We start from the raw sequence: 16,091 nt of genomic DNA, 5'->3' as shown, positions 1-16,091 counted from the left end.
TTAAAACCAATGGCAGGCAAACAAAAACACATAGAAACACATAGAAAACACCTTCAAAGGTGTCCAAAAGCTGACAAACTGCTCAGAAGACACAACTAACACATGGAAAAGTGACAAGTACATATAGTCATGCGAAAAGAAAAGAGGTGGAGGAGTAAAAGGAGGGGGAGACACAGATATAGGCATGTCATGCCCTTCTAAAATCCAAAAAGTGAGAAGCCGAGACGGCCAGTCCGCTCCTGCCCGTGCCACCTCCGTGTCGCCGGGTTTGTGCCAGAGCCGCGGTGAACCCTGACGGCCAGCCCCCCTCTCCCAATACTGGTGCCTGTCCGCTGGTGGGTCGAGAGAGCCCCCCTGTGGTGGAGGCAGCTCTAAGCTTTTTAATTTAAATTGTCCCTCTAATTTGAATGAATACACTTTAAATCCATTTACAAGGATCTATTGGAGGGCAAGTCTCATGCCAGCAGCCGCGTAATTCCAGCTCCAGTAGCGTCCACTAAAGCTGCTGCAGTTAAAAAGCTTTTATAAGGATCGAGCTCGGCTGTCCACCGCAAGGCATCCTAGTGCCAGTCCCAGCCCCTATGCCTTGGGGTGCCTCCTGATGCTCTTCGCTGAGTATCCCGTGGTCCCGAAGCATTTCCTTTGAAAAAATTAAGTGTCCAAACTACAGGTGGTGTAGCTTGCTTAACAGCCGGGATAATCCGCTGACTAGCAGACACTGCTACTAGGCACAAAGTATTTCCTGGGCTAGATGCAGTTAAAAATTTGTAAGTAGATACTCTCGTTGGATGCTGAGAAAGCATTCCATAGAGTCTCCTGGCACGCCATATATGATTCTCTTAAAAAGCTTGGGGTAGGGGTCTAGGGGACCCTTTTATAGCCAAAATCACGGCCCTGTATCACAATACGTCACCTAGGCTGAAGATAAATGGAACTGTAGCACCGAGGGCTCGGTTGCTACAGACGTATTGCACCTCACCCAGAGGTGTGATATCTCACTCTCAGATAAGGATGGAGTGTGGATCAGGACCCGACACCTGCATGCATTACACCACATTGCCGTGGGGCAGGGCGACCAATATGCCCCTGAGATGGGCACGACAGTCCCTGTCCCTGGCTGGAGTGGGGGGAGGGAACACTGAGGAAGGGGAACCCTGCAGTGCAGGAGCAGGGAGGAAGCAGTTCCTGGGTGCATTGAGAAGGGAGTATAAAAGGTGGGCACCATCTTAGTTCAGTGCAGAGAAGTCTGAGCAGAAGTGGCAGGGAGCAGGGGCTCTGCATGAGCTCTGCTCCGGAGGCGGGCCTAGTAACAGAGGCTCAGGCCTGCAAGAGGGAGAAGGAAGGAAGAGGAGCGGAGAAGGCTCCAGGAACGAGGAATGAAGGGATCCCAGGGGTGCGGACGGGTGAGTCGCCACCGCACGCCCGAATCCACCTGCGTGGAGGGGTCAGGCCAAAGGGGGAGACCGGTCCCCGAACTAGTGGAGGCAGGAAACGACCCTCAGCTAGAAACCGGAGGCTCTGACATTTTATGTGGCGCAGCCCCTTGCTCCACCCGCTAGGAAGGCACCACATAGGGTCAGGGAAACTGGCGCCAAGTTTACCAAGAGGAGGCCCGAGGCAGCCGGACAGAAGTGTTGGTAAGAAAGGCCAGACAAAGGACACACAAAGGGGGTCCTGTGAAGCGCTCCAAAGTTATCTGGGAGTTGTCTGAGCCCCTCACCTGGTGAGCACAGTACGACGTGGGCAGCCGTTACCTGCAGACGTGGTCTGGATAATAAGAACTGTGAGTAAAGGCCCTGAACTGCATCACTGACTCCGTGTCGTTACTGCTGCTGCCCTGCACCATCACCCCCATCCTCCGCATACACTGCCCTGAGGCTATACTCCTCCCGTGGGGAGTTATGCTACGCTCTGCTGCACCCACAACACCAGCCTTAGCGGTCTGCCCTGTAGCGGCGGTTCACTCTGACCGCAATCCACGGGTGGCGTAGTCGGACATTTAAACATCAAAACCACATAAATAGTTCCGCCACTGGTTTGACCGCCCTGAGCCACGGAACCGGATCGCCGCCACGAAGACTACAACCACCAGCATCCACCAAAAAGGGTCCGGCTCCGGGTGTCCCAAGGCCCAGGGGGTGCGTCAGAACATTTTCATCACCTTTCACAATCACCAATGGGACAAGGCAGGGATGTCCTCTGTCCCCTCTCTTATACATCCTAGTGACGGAGCACCTGCTCTCATCAATTCGCCATAACCCCAATATTAGGTGGATTGAGGTGGGAGGCACCGAGTACAAGTGCTCTCTATTTGCTGATGATGTCCTAGTATATATCACTCAATCACATATATCCATCCCTGCTGTTATGGCTGAAATAGATCACTTTGTTACATGGTAAAAATTTAAAATCAATGCAGCGAAGTCTGAGGCCCTCGATGTCTCCCTCCCTAAATCCATATAGGATTCCATCCAGTCCAACTTTCCCTTTGCCTGGCCCTCACAGGGTATCAAATACTTAGGAATTCCTATTCATAGAGACCTCTCCCATCTATGTTATCTTAATTTTGGGCCCTTTATTGAACAATTCCATACAGACCACGGTTGGCAAGTTAGAACTGTAAGATTCACTACGTGAACCACTGGTGTTTTGTGGAAAAGCACATGTACACCGCGTTCCAAATTATTATGCAAAAAGTGTTTAGGAGTGATAAGGGAAGAATTTGTTTGTTTGTCAGTTAAACTCATTGATGGTGATGTGTGTCAGGGCTCTTTATATCACTGTAAGCAATTGCAGACACCTGTGCTAATTAGTTTGGCAGGTGTGTCCAATGAAAGGCAAGACTACTTAAGAAGGCTCTCTCACATTATTAAGCAGCCTACATTTTCTGCCAAAATGGGAAAGAAAAAGGATGTGTCGGCTGCTGAGAAGCAACAAATTGTGAAGTGTTTAGGTCAAGGCATGACTACAATCAACATTGTGCGATGATCAGGATGAAGTGTCTTGGCAATCAAGAAGTATGTAGCTGATTCACAGTACACACGTGTGCGTGCTGATAAGGGCAAATTGAGGACTCTTTCCTACAGGCAATTACGTCAGGTTGAAAGAGCAGCGGCAAAAAAGCCTTGTCATAGCAGCAGACAAGTTTTTGAAGCTGCTTGTGCCTCCAACGTCCCCCGAACAACAAGATGCAGGGTCCTTCAGAGGTTTGCAGCTGTGCATACGCCATCCTGTCAACCTCCTCTATCCACTTCACACAAGCAGAAACGGCTCCAGTGGGCCAAACATTACATGAAGACTGATTTCAAAACTGTTTTGTTCACGGATGAGTGCCGTACAGCGCTCGATGGTCCAGATGAATGGAGTGGAGGATGGCTGGTTGATGGACACCCCACGCAAACACGGCTACAGCGCCAACAAGGAGGAGGTGGAGTAATGTTTTGGGCTGGAATCATGGGGAGAGAGATTGTCGGCCCCTTTAGGATCCCTGAAGGCGCTAAAGATGAACTCCATAATGTATGTGGATTTTCTCAAACAGCACTTCCTGCCATGGTTCAAGAAGAAGAACCGTGTATTTCACAGCAAGATCATTTTTCTGCATGATAATGCACCATCTCATGCTGCACATAAAACATCTGCATCTCTGGCTGATATGGGCATAAAAGGGGACAAACTTATGGTGTGACCCCCATGCTCCCCTGACCTCTACCCCATTCAGAACCTTTGGAGCATCATTAAAAGGAGTGTCTATGATGGCGGGAGGCAGTTCACATCTAAGCAACAGCTCTGGGAGGGTATTCTGTCCTCATGCAAAACAATTGAAGCAGAAACCATCCAAAACCTGACAAATTCAATGGACGAGAGAGTTCAGAAGCTCCTTTCGAACAAGGGGTCCTATGTGAAAATGTAACATCACCTAGAATAAAGTTTTGAGTTGAAAACTGTTTGATTTCAGTTTCTAACAACCTGCTAATGCTTATAATTTCAAAAATGACCATTTTTTTGGTCTTTATTAAAATGAAAAGGTTGATCGAAAAGTTTGGGGGATCTAAGAGTGTGGCAACCCAGTAGTCATGATTACTTCGAATTCTGACAATATGAGGGTCATGCTGCAGGTAGTGCAGCAAGAAGGCACTTATGTGTCTTGCGCATCTCGGAGCCCCAAAATTATTTTCCGGGCTAGATGCAGCTAAAAATTATTTTTAATTTTAAATCTGGTGAAGCTTATTATAGATGGCCTAATAGGATCAGTGCTGCACACTGCTACAAAGCCCAAATTATTTTCCAGTCAAGATACAGATAAACATGATTAGTAATTTGAAAGCTTAAAACGGTTGGTAGGGTGATTTTAACCAATCATCAAGCTTTTACTCTCCCCAGGATGACACAGGGGTAGAAAAGTCGTTTCGGATCCATGATTTGTTCATCTTTATGAACGTGAGTCTGTCTACATTATCAGTGGAGAGCCGCGTGCGCTTATCTGTCAGCAAACCACCAGCAGCGCTGAACACACGTTCAGACAGAACGCTGGCTGCGGGGCATGACAAGATCTCCAAGGCGTAAGTGGCTAGCTCCGGCCATTTATCCAGATTGGAAGCCCAAAAAGAGCAAGGGTCCAGTGACACAGTCGTGGCTTCAATGTTTACTTGGAGATACTCCTGTACCATCGTCTCTAGGCGTTGACTATGTGTCAGACTTCTTGTCTCCTGTGGCCTTGCAAAGGATGGGCTAAAAAAGTGGTGAAATGATTCCGCAAAATTGATGTTACCAGCAGATACTGTGGTTCTGTTACGGTTTGAGTGCTGAACACTTGACGGTCCCACGGTTGGCAAGTTGGAACTGTGAGATTCACTACGTGCACCACTGGTATTTTGTGGAAAAGCACATGTAAGATCCTGCAACAGTCTCTGCTGATACTCCTGCATGCGTGCATCCCTTTCTATGGCAGGAATAATTTCTGCAAATTTACTTTTGTACCGGGGATCTAACAGTGTGGCAACCCAGTAGTCAGGATTATTTCTAATTCTCACAATTCGAGGGTCATGTTGCAGGTAGTGCAGCAAGAAGGCACTCATGTGTGTTGCGCATCCAGGAGCACCAAGTCCCTGTTGTGTTGGTGGCGAGGTAACAATCATGCTTCCTTCCTCTGTCCTCTCCCCCCAACCTCGCACAACAGAAATGTGATCAAGGTCTCCCTCATCTGATGAGTCTTCCATCAGTTCGTCCTCCACTTCTTCCTGGGCTCCTGCACCTTCCTCACTAGTTTGGCTGCTACCATGCGCCCTGGTAAAATCATCTCCCCCACCCTCACATGCCTGCCGCCTTGGTGCTGCCGACCGTCTGGACCTTGCAGATGTTAGCCCTTCCGCATATAACTCCTCCTCCTCTACTTCCTCCACCTCCTCTTGTGCCACCACCTGACTCCGAATTCTGTTTAACATGTGCTCCAGCATGTAAATCACCGGAATAGTCATGCTGATAATGGCATCGTCAGCACTAAACATCTTCGTCGCCATTTCAAAACTGTGCAGAAGGGTGCATAGGTCCCTGATCTGAGACCACTCCTCCAGCGTGATTTGCCCCACCTCTGAATCTCGTTGGCCCAGGCTATACGTCAGAACGTATTGCACCAGGGCTTGTCGGTGCTGCCACAGTCGCTGCAACATGTGCAGAGTTGAATTCCACCGGGTAGGCACATCGCATTTTAGCCGGTGAAGTGGCAGGCCCAACGACTTCTGTAGAGATGTAAGTCGCTGAGCTGCGGGATGCGAACGGCGGAAGTGAGCACACAGCGACCGTGCCCTCTGCAGAAGGCCATCTAGTCTGGGATAGTGGGCTAAAAATTGCTGGACAACCAGGTTCAACACGTGAGCCATACAAGGCACGTGTGTGACATTGCCCCGGCGAAGGGCCGCACCCAGGTTTGCAGCATTGTCGCACACGGCCTTCCCTGGTTTCAGGTCCAGTGGAGACAACCATTCATGAAATTGGTTCTCCAGAGCTGACCACAACTCCTCAGCTGTGTGACTCACATTTCCCAGACATTTCAATGTAAAAACCGCCTGATGACGTTGAGCCCTACTGCCAGCATAGTAAGGAGGTGTGCAGGATCCCTTCTGCGCAGTTAGAAAGCTTGTGGCATGACCAGACAGGCTTTGGGTGCAGGTGGAAGACCGAGAGGAGGTTGAGGAGGCAGAAGCAGTGGAGGAACTTTGACATAAAGAGGATTGACGCACAACTCGTGGGGACGGCAAGACTTGGACAGCAGCCCCTTGTCCTGCTGTCACCATAGTTACCCAGTGCCCAGTCAGCGACATGTAACGCCCCTGTCCATGCCTACTCGTCCAAGTGTCTGTGGTGAAATGCACCCTGTCACACACAGAGTTTCTCAAAGAAGCGGTGATGTTGTGTGCGACATGCTGGTGGAGCGCAGGCACACCTTTCTTTGAGAAGTAGTGCCGACTGGGCATCTGGTACTGGGGCACTGCGACGGACATAAGGTCTCGAAAATCCTCTGTGTCCACCAGGCGGAAAGGCAGCATTTCTGTAGCCAAGAGCTTGCAGATGGTGAAATTCAACCTCTTAGCTTTCTCATGGCTAGGAGGAAATGGTCTTTTACTTGTCCACATCTGAGGGACCGAGGGCTGGCTATTGTGCTTAGACGGGGTTGATAAGGGTGTCCCCGGCAAACTGCCGGTCTGTGAGGAAGATGCAGGCGGACATGTTAGGTTGCCTTGATCCAAAGGTGGTGCTATCGATGTCGGACAGCGCTCAAGACCAGCTGGTGTTACCACCTCCAAAGAAAATGATGACCTGCCAATCACGCTGGCTGCTGCGGGTAAAGAGGTGGCAGGTCTGCGCCCCAAAACAGGTGTGACTGCTGTCCCCCCAGTCACAGAGGATGAAGAGGCCGCGGATGCACAAGATATGGCAGACGGTGGTTGGCCCGGCCGGCTAGGCCGCATTGTAGCACACTGAGCTTCCCACTGCAACTTATGCTTCATGTCCATGTGCCGGTTCATGCATGAAGTACTCAAACTATGTATTTTTTGGCCTCTACTTAGCTTTTGCTGACAAATGTTACAGATAACACGAGTTGGGTCATCTTTATCGATCTGAAAAAATGCCCAGGCTATGCAAGGCTTAGCACCCATGCGACCTGAAGAGCCACCACGACTTGTGGTGAGAGGCAGAGTTGTGTTTGAGGATGCAGTTGTTGACGTGCTTCCAGTACTACGTCTCTGTCCAGGAAGGCGCAACCTGACCTCGTCGTCACTAGCATCTTCCTCCACCTCCTCTGCTGACCTCATCTCTTGGCTGACTGTGGGTTGACAGTAAGTGGGATCTCCGACCTCATCATCATCACCCTGTGCGTTATCACACCCGTCGTCCTCAGAGCCAACCTGTTCCTGCCCTGACAAAAAACTAAAGTTGTCGCTCCAATCAGGTATTTGAGTCTTATCATCGTCTTCCTCATTGTCTCCACCAACAGGAGTTACAGTTTGGGAATGAGGGTCTACATTATGGTCAGAACCTTCTGCGTCTGGTCCTGGATCCGACTCATAAAGATTCTGGGCATCAGTGCAGATCATTTCCTCGTCTGGATTCACAGAAGCGCTGGAGTCGACCTCTGATTCCCAGGCTATAGTATGAGTAAACAGCTCTGCAGACTCAACCATCTGTTCTACCTCATACTCAGACGGGCAGCTGGAGATTTGGGAGCTGTGAGGAAGCAAGTGCGATTTGGGTGACACCTTTGAGGACTGGAGTATTTGTGATGTTGAAGTTGATGTGGAGGAGAGCCCACTTAAAGGAGCACTTGATATCCGTTGAAGCACCTGCTGTTTTTGTGCCTCATCTGGAATTTGTAGCGATTGGCGTGGCCGTAAGAAAGGGATCTTATCACATTGTCCGCTAAAAGAAGTAGACATTTTAGTTTGGCTGGAAGATGGTCTTTCTTCTGCACCTACCCCACGGACACAACCTTTTTTCCCCTTCCCAACACGCCTATTCCCCTTTCCACCAGCAGCAGGCCTTTTTCCACTCATTTTGGTGGTTAACTAATTCACAACTCTGGAGTTGTTTGCACAAAAAAACAATGGATGGTAACCGAGCAGAGCTGAGTGGCCAAACTGTGGTATTAGGCCAAAACTATTGGCTGGGTTAGATGCAGAAAAAAATTATTTTTAATTTGCAACCTGATGGAGGTCAGTATAGATGGACTAATAGACCAAATCCCACACACCGCTAGAAGCCCAAATATTTTTTCAGAGCTAGATGCAGAAAATTTTTTTATTCAATTTGCAACCTGATGGAGGTCAGTATAGATGGACTAATAGACCAAGTCCCACACACTGCTAGAAGCCCAAATATTTTTTCAGAGCTAGATGCAGAAAAAAATTATTTTTAATTTGCAACCTGATGGAGGTCAGTATAGATGGACTAATAGACCAAGTCCCACACACCGCTAGAAGCCCAAATATTTTTTCAGAGCTAGATGCAGAAAAAAATTATATTCAATTTGCAACCTGCTGGAGGTCAGTATAGAAGGACTAATAGAACAAGTTCCACACACTGCTAGAAGCCCAAATATTTTTTCAGAGCTAAATGAAGAAAAAAATTATTTTTAATTTGCAACCTGATGGAGGTCAGTATAGATGGACTAATAGACCAAGTCCCACACACTGCTAGAAGCCCAAATATTTTTTCAGAGCTAGATGCAGAAAAAAATTATTTTTAATTTGCAACCTGATGGAGGTCAGTATAGATGGACTAATAGAACAAGTCCCACACGCTGCTAGAAGCCCAAATATTTTTTCAGAGATAAATGAAGAAAAAAATTATTTTTAATTTGCAACCTGATGGAGGTCAGTATAGATGCACTAATAGACCAAGTCCCACACACTGCTAGAAGCCGAAATATTTTTTCAGAGCTAAATGAAGAAAAAAATTATTTTTAATTTGCAACCTGATGGAGGTCAGTATAGATGGACTAATAGACCAAGTCCCACACACTGCTAGAAGCCCAAATATTTTTTCAGAGCTAGATGCAGAAAAAAATTATTTTTAATTTGCAACCTGATGGAGGTCAGTATAGATGGACTAATAGACCAAGTCCCACACACCGCTAGAAGCCCAAATATTTTTTCAGAGCTAGATGCAGAAAATTTTTTTATTCAATTTGCAACCTGATGGAGGTCAGTATAGATGGACTAATAGACCAAGTCCCACACACTGCTAGAAGCCCAAATATTTTTTCAGAGCTAGATGCAGAAAAAAATTATTTTTAATTTGCAACCTGATGGAGGTCAGTATAGATGGACTAATAGACCAAGTCCCACACACTGCTAGAAGCCCAAATATTTTTTCAGAGCTAGATGCAGAAAAAAATTATTTTTAATTTGCAACCTGATGGAGGTCAGTATAGATGGACTAATAGAACAAGTCCCACACGCTGCTAGAAGCCCAAATATTTTTTCAGAGATAAATGAAGAAAAAAATTATTTTTAATTTGCAACCTGATGGAGGTCAGTATAGATGGACTAATAGACCAAGTCCCACACACTGCTAGAAGCCCAAATATTTTTTCAGAGCTAGATGCAGAAAAAAATTATTTTTAATTTGCAACCTGATGGAGGTCAGTATAGATGGACTAATAGAATGATGCTATGCCCAAAAGATTTTACTTCATTAGGTGCAGTAAAAAAATTGGTATTCTATACACAGGTGGTATATCTTGCAACACAGATAGGCTACTCCACTGACTAACACACTCTGCAATAGGCCAAAAAGGATTAGCTTTGCTAGATTCAGCCAAATGCTGTGAAAAAAACTTGCACAGCACTGGCACAGACCTGCCTGGCAAAAACTGATAGGAACAGATGTAACCTAGTCCTGAAAAGGACTCCAATTACAATTAGTCTTTACTCCCACAATCTATCTATTTAAGAGCACAGACCTGCTTGATAAAAGTCGTAGGAAATGCTGTAACCTAGTCCTTAAAAGGACTGCAATCACAACTATTCCCTACTCCCAAGCTATCTGTATATTTGTGCGAAAATTGGCTTGAAATTAACAAGGTATAGCGCACACAGCAACAGCGGTGCCGTCTAACACGCAGCTGCAGCAGTGAGAAAATGGTGGCGACGGGGAAAATGGCTTGGTCTTATAGGGCAAGGACATGTGACATACACTGCCAATCACACATGCCCTTGCTTGTGTGAAAAAAAGCACTTCGCTCCGTGTGTGCACTGCTGATAGGCTGACAGATTGCACCTCCCCACTGCAAATGCGGGAAAGAGAAAAAAAAATGGAGATCTTCATTGTTCCTGCAGAGATCCATCCCCTGCCCCTCCCCCCGCCCCGCTGTACACTCAAACTGCGTATTAACATTAATTTTCATCATTACTGAGAAAAATTCCAGTTATGATTTTGGTGCACGAACAGTTATCGAACATAACCTCGAACAGCCGAATTTTTCTCAAATTGTTCGTGTTCGCCGACCGTCTCGAACACCGCCCAAAACAGCTCGAATTTGAGATTGGCGAACAGTTCGAGTAGAACAACGCTCATCTCTACTCCCCACCGCCACCTCCTAGGCTCCTCTGCTGGCGGAATACTGGCCTTAGGTGGGGACAGAAAGCCTTTAGGGGCTTCCCTAGCCCAGCGTTGCTTAGTCTCCCTCTTGGCCCTTCGCTGGAAGACTTCCCTGTCCTTTTCAAGGACATCCTCCCACTTGCATGGACGGGTGAGCGCAGCCGCGTACCACCCCCTGGAACATTCGCACTTTACAAAGTGGACTATGTCCCCCACACGTAGATTGTGGAGACGGTCGGGCAGATAGTCACGCTTGATGACCTCACGGGTGACAAATACCTCATGCCCGGTCCACTCTTCTTCTAAGAATCCATACCCCTCACGGATATTTAACTCGAGGACTCGCCCCCCAGTCTGGGACGCCTCCACCGACTCCCTCCGCGCCGCGTTGGACCCCTCCAGCCAGCCTCTCAGAAAGATGTCGGTCCATCGCCGATGCTGTCTTGGCGTCATCGGGAGGTTGCGGGTAGTCCATCTCAGACTCCCGAGCTCGGCGTAATGTTTCGCCGAAGGGGTGTTGATGGCCTCCACCGCCAGCTGCCAGAAACTTTCTTGCGGGGCCCTCTTCCTGGGAGGCCTCGCCTCCACCTCTGCACCACCCCCTTCAGGCCTAGGGGCCCCTGTCACCGTGGAGGCTGTCGCGGCAGGCGCCGCAGGCGAAGCCGGCCGCTGGGGTATAGGCTGCTCACCTCCGTCAGGCTCCACTGCAGCTGTTGCTCCGGCCCCACCAAAATGTTCTCCACCCTCGGCCAAGGGGGACGGGTCTTCCAGCATCCGGCTCCAGTACCACATGTGGAACTCATGGATAAGCAGGCCCAGCTCTGGATCGGGCCTAGTGGACCACTGGACAGCCACTGGGGGTAAAGACTCATGGGCGGCATCCGCGAGTGAGCGACTCTCGCCTGCAGCCCCTGGGGTACTCAGCTCCAGTATCTCTTCCTCAGCGCGCACTCTGGACAGGTCGTCCGATCCTCTGGTTGCCATCCTCTCGGAGTGTCCACCGCAGCACCTCCTTCCTCTCGCGCGCTGGACAGAAAATGGCGCTGGTCGCTTACCAGTGACGCGCGTCCTGCGCGTCCAACTCCTTCTCTTCCTGGGCCGGCTTTCTGACGCGACCGCCGCGTCACTCGTCACTCTCGACAGCTCCGCCTTCAGCCGCGCCCCTTCTCTGTGCGCACTGAAACTCACGAGGCCAGACTTCACTTTACGCCGCGCCCTCTTCCTCACTGAACGTCCCATCCTGGGGCGCATCTTCACTGCTGGGCCCATCCTTCTTTGGGCCAGAACTCGTAGGGGCTGGACATCTTTTCACGCGCCCCGGCGCCGTCCACTCCCACGATAGGCGGTACTTCTCCCAGACTTTACCGCCACTGTCACCATCTTGGAATCCATGCTTCGGGCCCCCATCTTGGGCCGCATGCCTTCTAACACTTTCTCCTCAGTGTTCTGCGTTGGCTCTTCCCCGCTTTCTTCATGCGTGGAGCTCGCATCCTGCCGACTACGCCAAATGTAAGGTGCCCCAGTGAGATAGTCGTGGGCGAGCTGTAGCCCCCTCTCGCTCTGGCACCCTACAGACAATACGTGTCCTCCCTCTGATGTGTGGCTGTGTATGTGGGGCTCTCCACTTACTTCAAACCATCCGATCGCGGCTGTCTCCAGGCATTTCTCTTCTGGGACCAGGGCAGCAATAAATTCAGAGGACACGAGGTTCTTAACCAGAACTTGAACTTTACTTGGGGAAGAGGAATATGTACAATATTTACAGGCAGATATAATGGATAAGGCCCGACAGGTTATCATCTCTCTCACAGGTGCTGGTGACTCCTTCAGCCCTGGTTCCCTCTTTAAGTGAAGCATCTCTTTGACTCTAATCTCTGGCCCAAGAGACTCTTCTGAAATACCAACAGTGATCTGGATCCGATATCTCTCCCCCACGTCTTAGCCTGGAGTCCTATTTATCTTCCTCTGCTTCCTGCAGACTAGAAGTGCCCCGGGTCCTCACTACCTTTGATGAGTTTCTCCGGCCGGCTAACAGGACTCTTGCTCTTGCGTAGGGAGACTTTCACACTGGTGATCCCACTGTCTGAGGGTATGGAGCTCCCGTCTACCCTAGCAGCCAATATATACTCAGGCTGCCTGTATGATTCTCTGTCCTATCTCTTACTGAAGAATCACTTCCTGATCCTGTAAACTAAACAGAGATTTTCCTAACGTGCCCACCCTCAGTGAGCTGTCATCACACAGCATTAACTCATCACTGTCTGTAACACTGTTAGCAGACTCAACCTGACATCTGCACCTAGGACAGTGGCATCTTGTGGCTGTTTTCAGGTACTGCAGCTCACAAGGAATTATGCCAGGAACAAGCTCTATGTCACTCAAGGCTTGATCAGGGCACTAAGTTCCCCTTCTACTCTACTGACTGGACCACTAAAGCTAACCCCTTAGCTTGGTCTACCAACAGTTAGAGAGGTCTGACTTCAGGAACACTTCCTTTAACTATCTCAGTGCCAAGGGAAGACTACGCCCTTCCCCACTATTACACAGGTAGCCCTTAAAATGGCTTTTGTTTGATCAAGAGGTCTAAACACTCTCCCTAGCAGCTCAGCGATCTCTCCCTATGCTTATCGAATGCAGGCTCCAGACGCAATGTGCACAAAATGGCGGTGGCAGGGCTTATACTGACCCTGTGACGCTGGGTGGCCAGCCAATCACAGTAATGCCACAACCAAGATGTCTGCGGCATTACTGTGATTGGTTAAGAAGTCCAGCATGTTTAGTGGCTGCAAAGGAGGTGCCAAAACTGCAGGGCGGGACATCCGAATATAGCGAGGCGAGTACACAAATACTCGCAATATAACGAGTAACCTGAATACCGTACTAATCGTGCGAATAGAGAATCGTAAGGAATACACTCGTTCATCGCTAGTCTGTACTTTTTGTTGCAAGAATATCTAAAGAGAAATTGTTGATTTCCACAGCTGTATGATTATTATCCCTTCCTCGGATCACTCCTTGGCCTAAAAAAGAAACTACAGCAGAACATACGAGATCTGAGAGGATTTATTTACCAATGTTCGATGAATCGACGATTGGATTTAGATGCAAATGACATCACAGGATATATCGATGCATATCTTATGAGGCTGAAACAGGTGCGTTAATGGTGCATATGTTACCTTAATTTTCTTATATATGTTCAAAAGGGGTGTTATATCAATTATTCTGAGAACATCTGAGGATTTAATTATCTAGTTGGTCAGGGCTGGTTTTAGGTCATGTGTGACCCTGTGGCCAAAAGTAAAAGTGAGACCATGAATACTGAACTATTCTACTAACAACACCATCATATTCAGGCAGCACAGAAGGTCTTGTGCTGAGAGCAGAAGCACTGATCTATGGGGCACTGCCAGGGTTGTTCAAAACGACAGTATTTTTGTTTATTTTAAGATGCATTGCAACATATTTTTTACCAATCAAAACTTTTCTGACAGTATAGAAAAGTGTGTGTGGGGTCAATGTCACAATGTTTAATGCACTACAGGTAAAATAGGGAGGTAATAGATCTATTGTTAGTGTTTTTCTGCAGTGTGTGTTATAAATCCAATCCAATACCAATGTCTTCTCTTATTGGACTTGTTAATTTTTCCCATCTTTTTCATCTGGCCTTAATGTGTATCCATGCCCTTAGGTCCAAAAGTCTGTTACCCTGTGTAAATAGTAGGCAGCTTTGGAGAGGGAATTGCCCACTACCGCCCTTCCTCGTGCCAGCCCTGCAGTCAGTAATTGTACTCAGATCACTGCCTTTGCCTGTTATACAATTAGACAAGTGGTGACACAGGATAACTAATGGGTCTCCCATTAGAGTGCAGTTCTTCTAGAGATGGCTTTCTTGAACAGGTACTAACCTACCAATATCTTCTATTGAAATTACTACACAGCCTCCGCTTGGTATATCTCTGGTTTGTATTTTTATATTATAACAATATATTACTGGAATCATGCCAGTCATCTAATTGAAATTGGGTTTTTACATCCATTCAACACTTGAAAACACTTGAGACACAACCTAGATGACACAGGCCCTAAAGTAACTCTGCAGTTAATCAAGCAAAATATTCCTTTGTGCTAATTCATAGCTTTTCTTACTTAAAGGGTGCTGGTCTGTAAGAATGTACTTAAGAAACCTGAGGTACTGCAGAATAGGGCAGCGACACAAAATGTCAGCGATACCTTTTCTTTATCCAGTGTTCAATTGCAACAAAATTAATGTTTTATTCATATGCAAATTAGGTTTAGGCTAAGTGCCCACGATGCAGAAATGCTCCGGATTCTTCTTGAGCGTTTCTACATCTCCCTGGCAGAAAAAAACACATGCGGATTTTCCATGCATTTTTTCAGCCAGGGACAAGCGTATGTCACGCGTTTTGCACATGCGATTTAGCATGCGGGTTGTCAAGCGCTTTTCCAAGCGATTTTAGCATCACTTAGAACAGTACTTGACAACTTGGTCACACTATATAAATTCATGCAACCGGCATGGATTTATATAGTGTGACCAAGTTAATAGTTAAAAAAAGAATAAAAATGGTAAAAAAAACAAAAAAAAAACATTATACTCACCTTCCGATGGCCCCCGGTCTCCTTCTCCGTTGCGTCTGGTGTCTTGGGCGGCTCGTGGTGGTTTAAAGGACCTTCCATGACGTCATTTAGTCATGTGACAGGTCACATGGTCGCCGACATCAGCGGTCGCATGACCTGTCACATGACTAAATGACGGCATGCAAGGTCCTTTTACACCATCGCAAATATCGCTAATTTGTCCTTCCCCTTTCTTGGCTCTGGTAGCTCTCCGGCCTTGATTGACCTCAGAGGTAGAACAGAGTCCATGTTGTGGTGAAAGTAGAGTGATGCTTGCTCACCATTATTGGCACGCCTTCATTTTTTTCATAGGCGGTACAATATCTTCAGAAATGGATGGAAATGTACCAAAGCTACGCTGTATATCCTCAGAATGTTTTAATTAGTGGTCCAAAGTAATACAACAGTAAAACATTGTATTTCAACTTACATGATGCAATTTCAAAGAAGAAACAGAATAAACAGCATGTGCAGCAATAAAGTCACCCCTAAGTAATACTTGGTTGCACACCCTTTGGCATTGATGACTGCCTCCAAACATTTCTTGTAGCCATTTATAAGCTTCTTGTGTGGCGCCCCATGAAGGTTCAGTCGCCACAGAGGTACTGCACCTCACCCAGAGGTGTGGTATCTCCTTATCTCAGGTAAGGAGGGAGTGCTGCCCGGAACCCCTACACCTGCATCCAACCGGCGGGCGCGATGTGAACGTCTGGAGGCCCGGAACAAGGCCGCGAAGGCTCAAGTTCGCCAGGCGGAGTCAGCCCACCCCAGCCCCCGCGATGAAGGACTCGTGGTAAAGTTTGACCTGAAGGCGGGGTGGGGCTTTATCAGAGATCCTAACTTTGCGAGGGACA

The 16,091-nt window shown here is 47.9% G+C and overlaps 1 pseudogene; it reads left to right on the top strand.

Moving 5' to 3' along the window:
- The window catches only part of LOC141161351 (cytochrome P450 2K4-like), a 224,952-nt pseudogene that overhangs the window by 16,428 nt on the left and 192,433 nt on the right, over positions 1-16,091 (top strand).

This window comes from Phyllobates terribilis, unplaced genomic scaffold (genome assembly GCF_046119375.1).
Source record: "Phyllobates terribilis strain yellow unplaced genomic scaffold, ASM4611937v1 Scaffold_9__5_contigs__length_417890890, whole genome shotgun sequence".
Classification (NCBI taxonomy): domain Eukaryota; kingdom Metazoa; phylum Chordata; class Amphibia; order Anura; family Dendrobatidae; genus Phyllobates; species Phyllobates terribilis.
The sequence above is the reverse complement of the archived record's forward strand: the minus strand, read 5'-3'. Positions and strand labels throughout refer to the sequence as shown.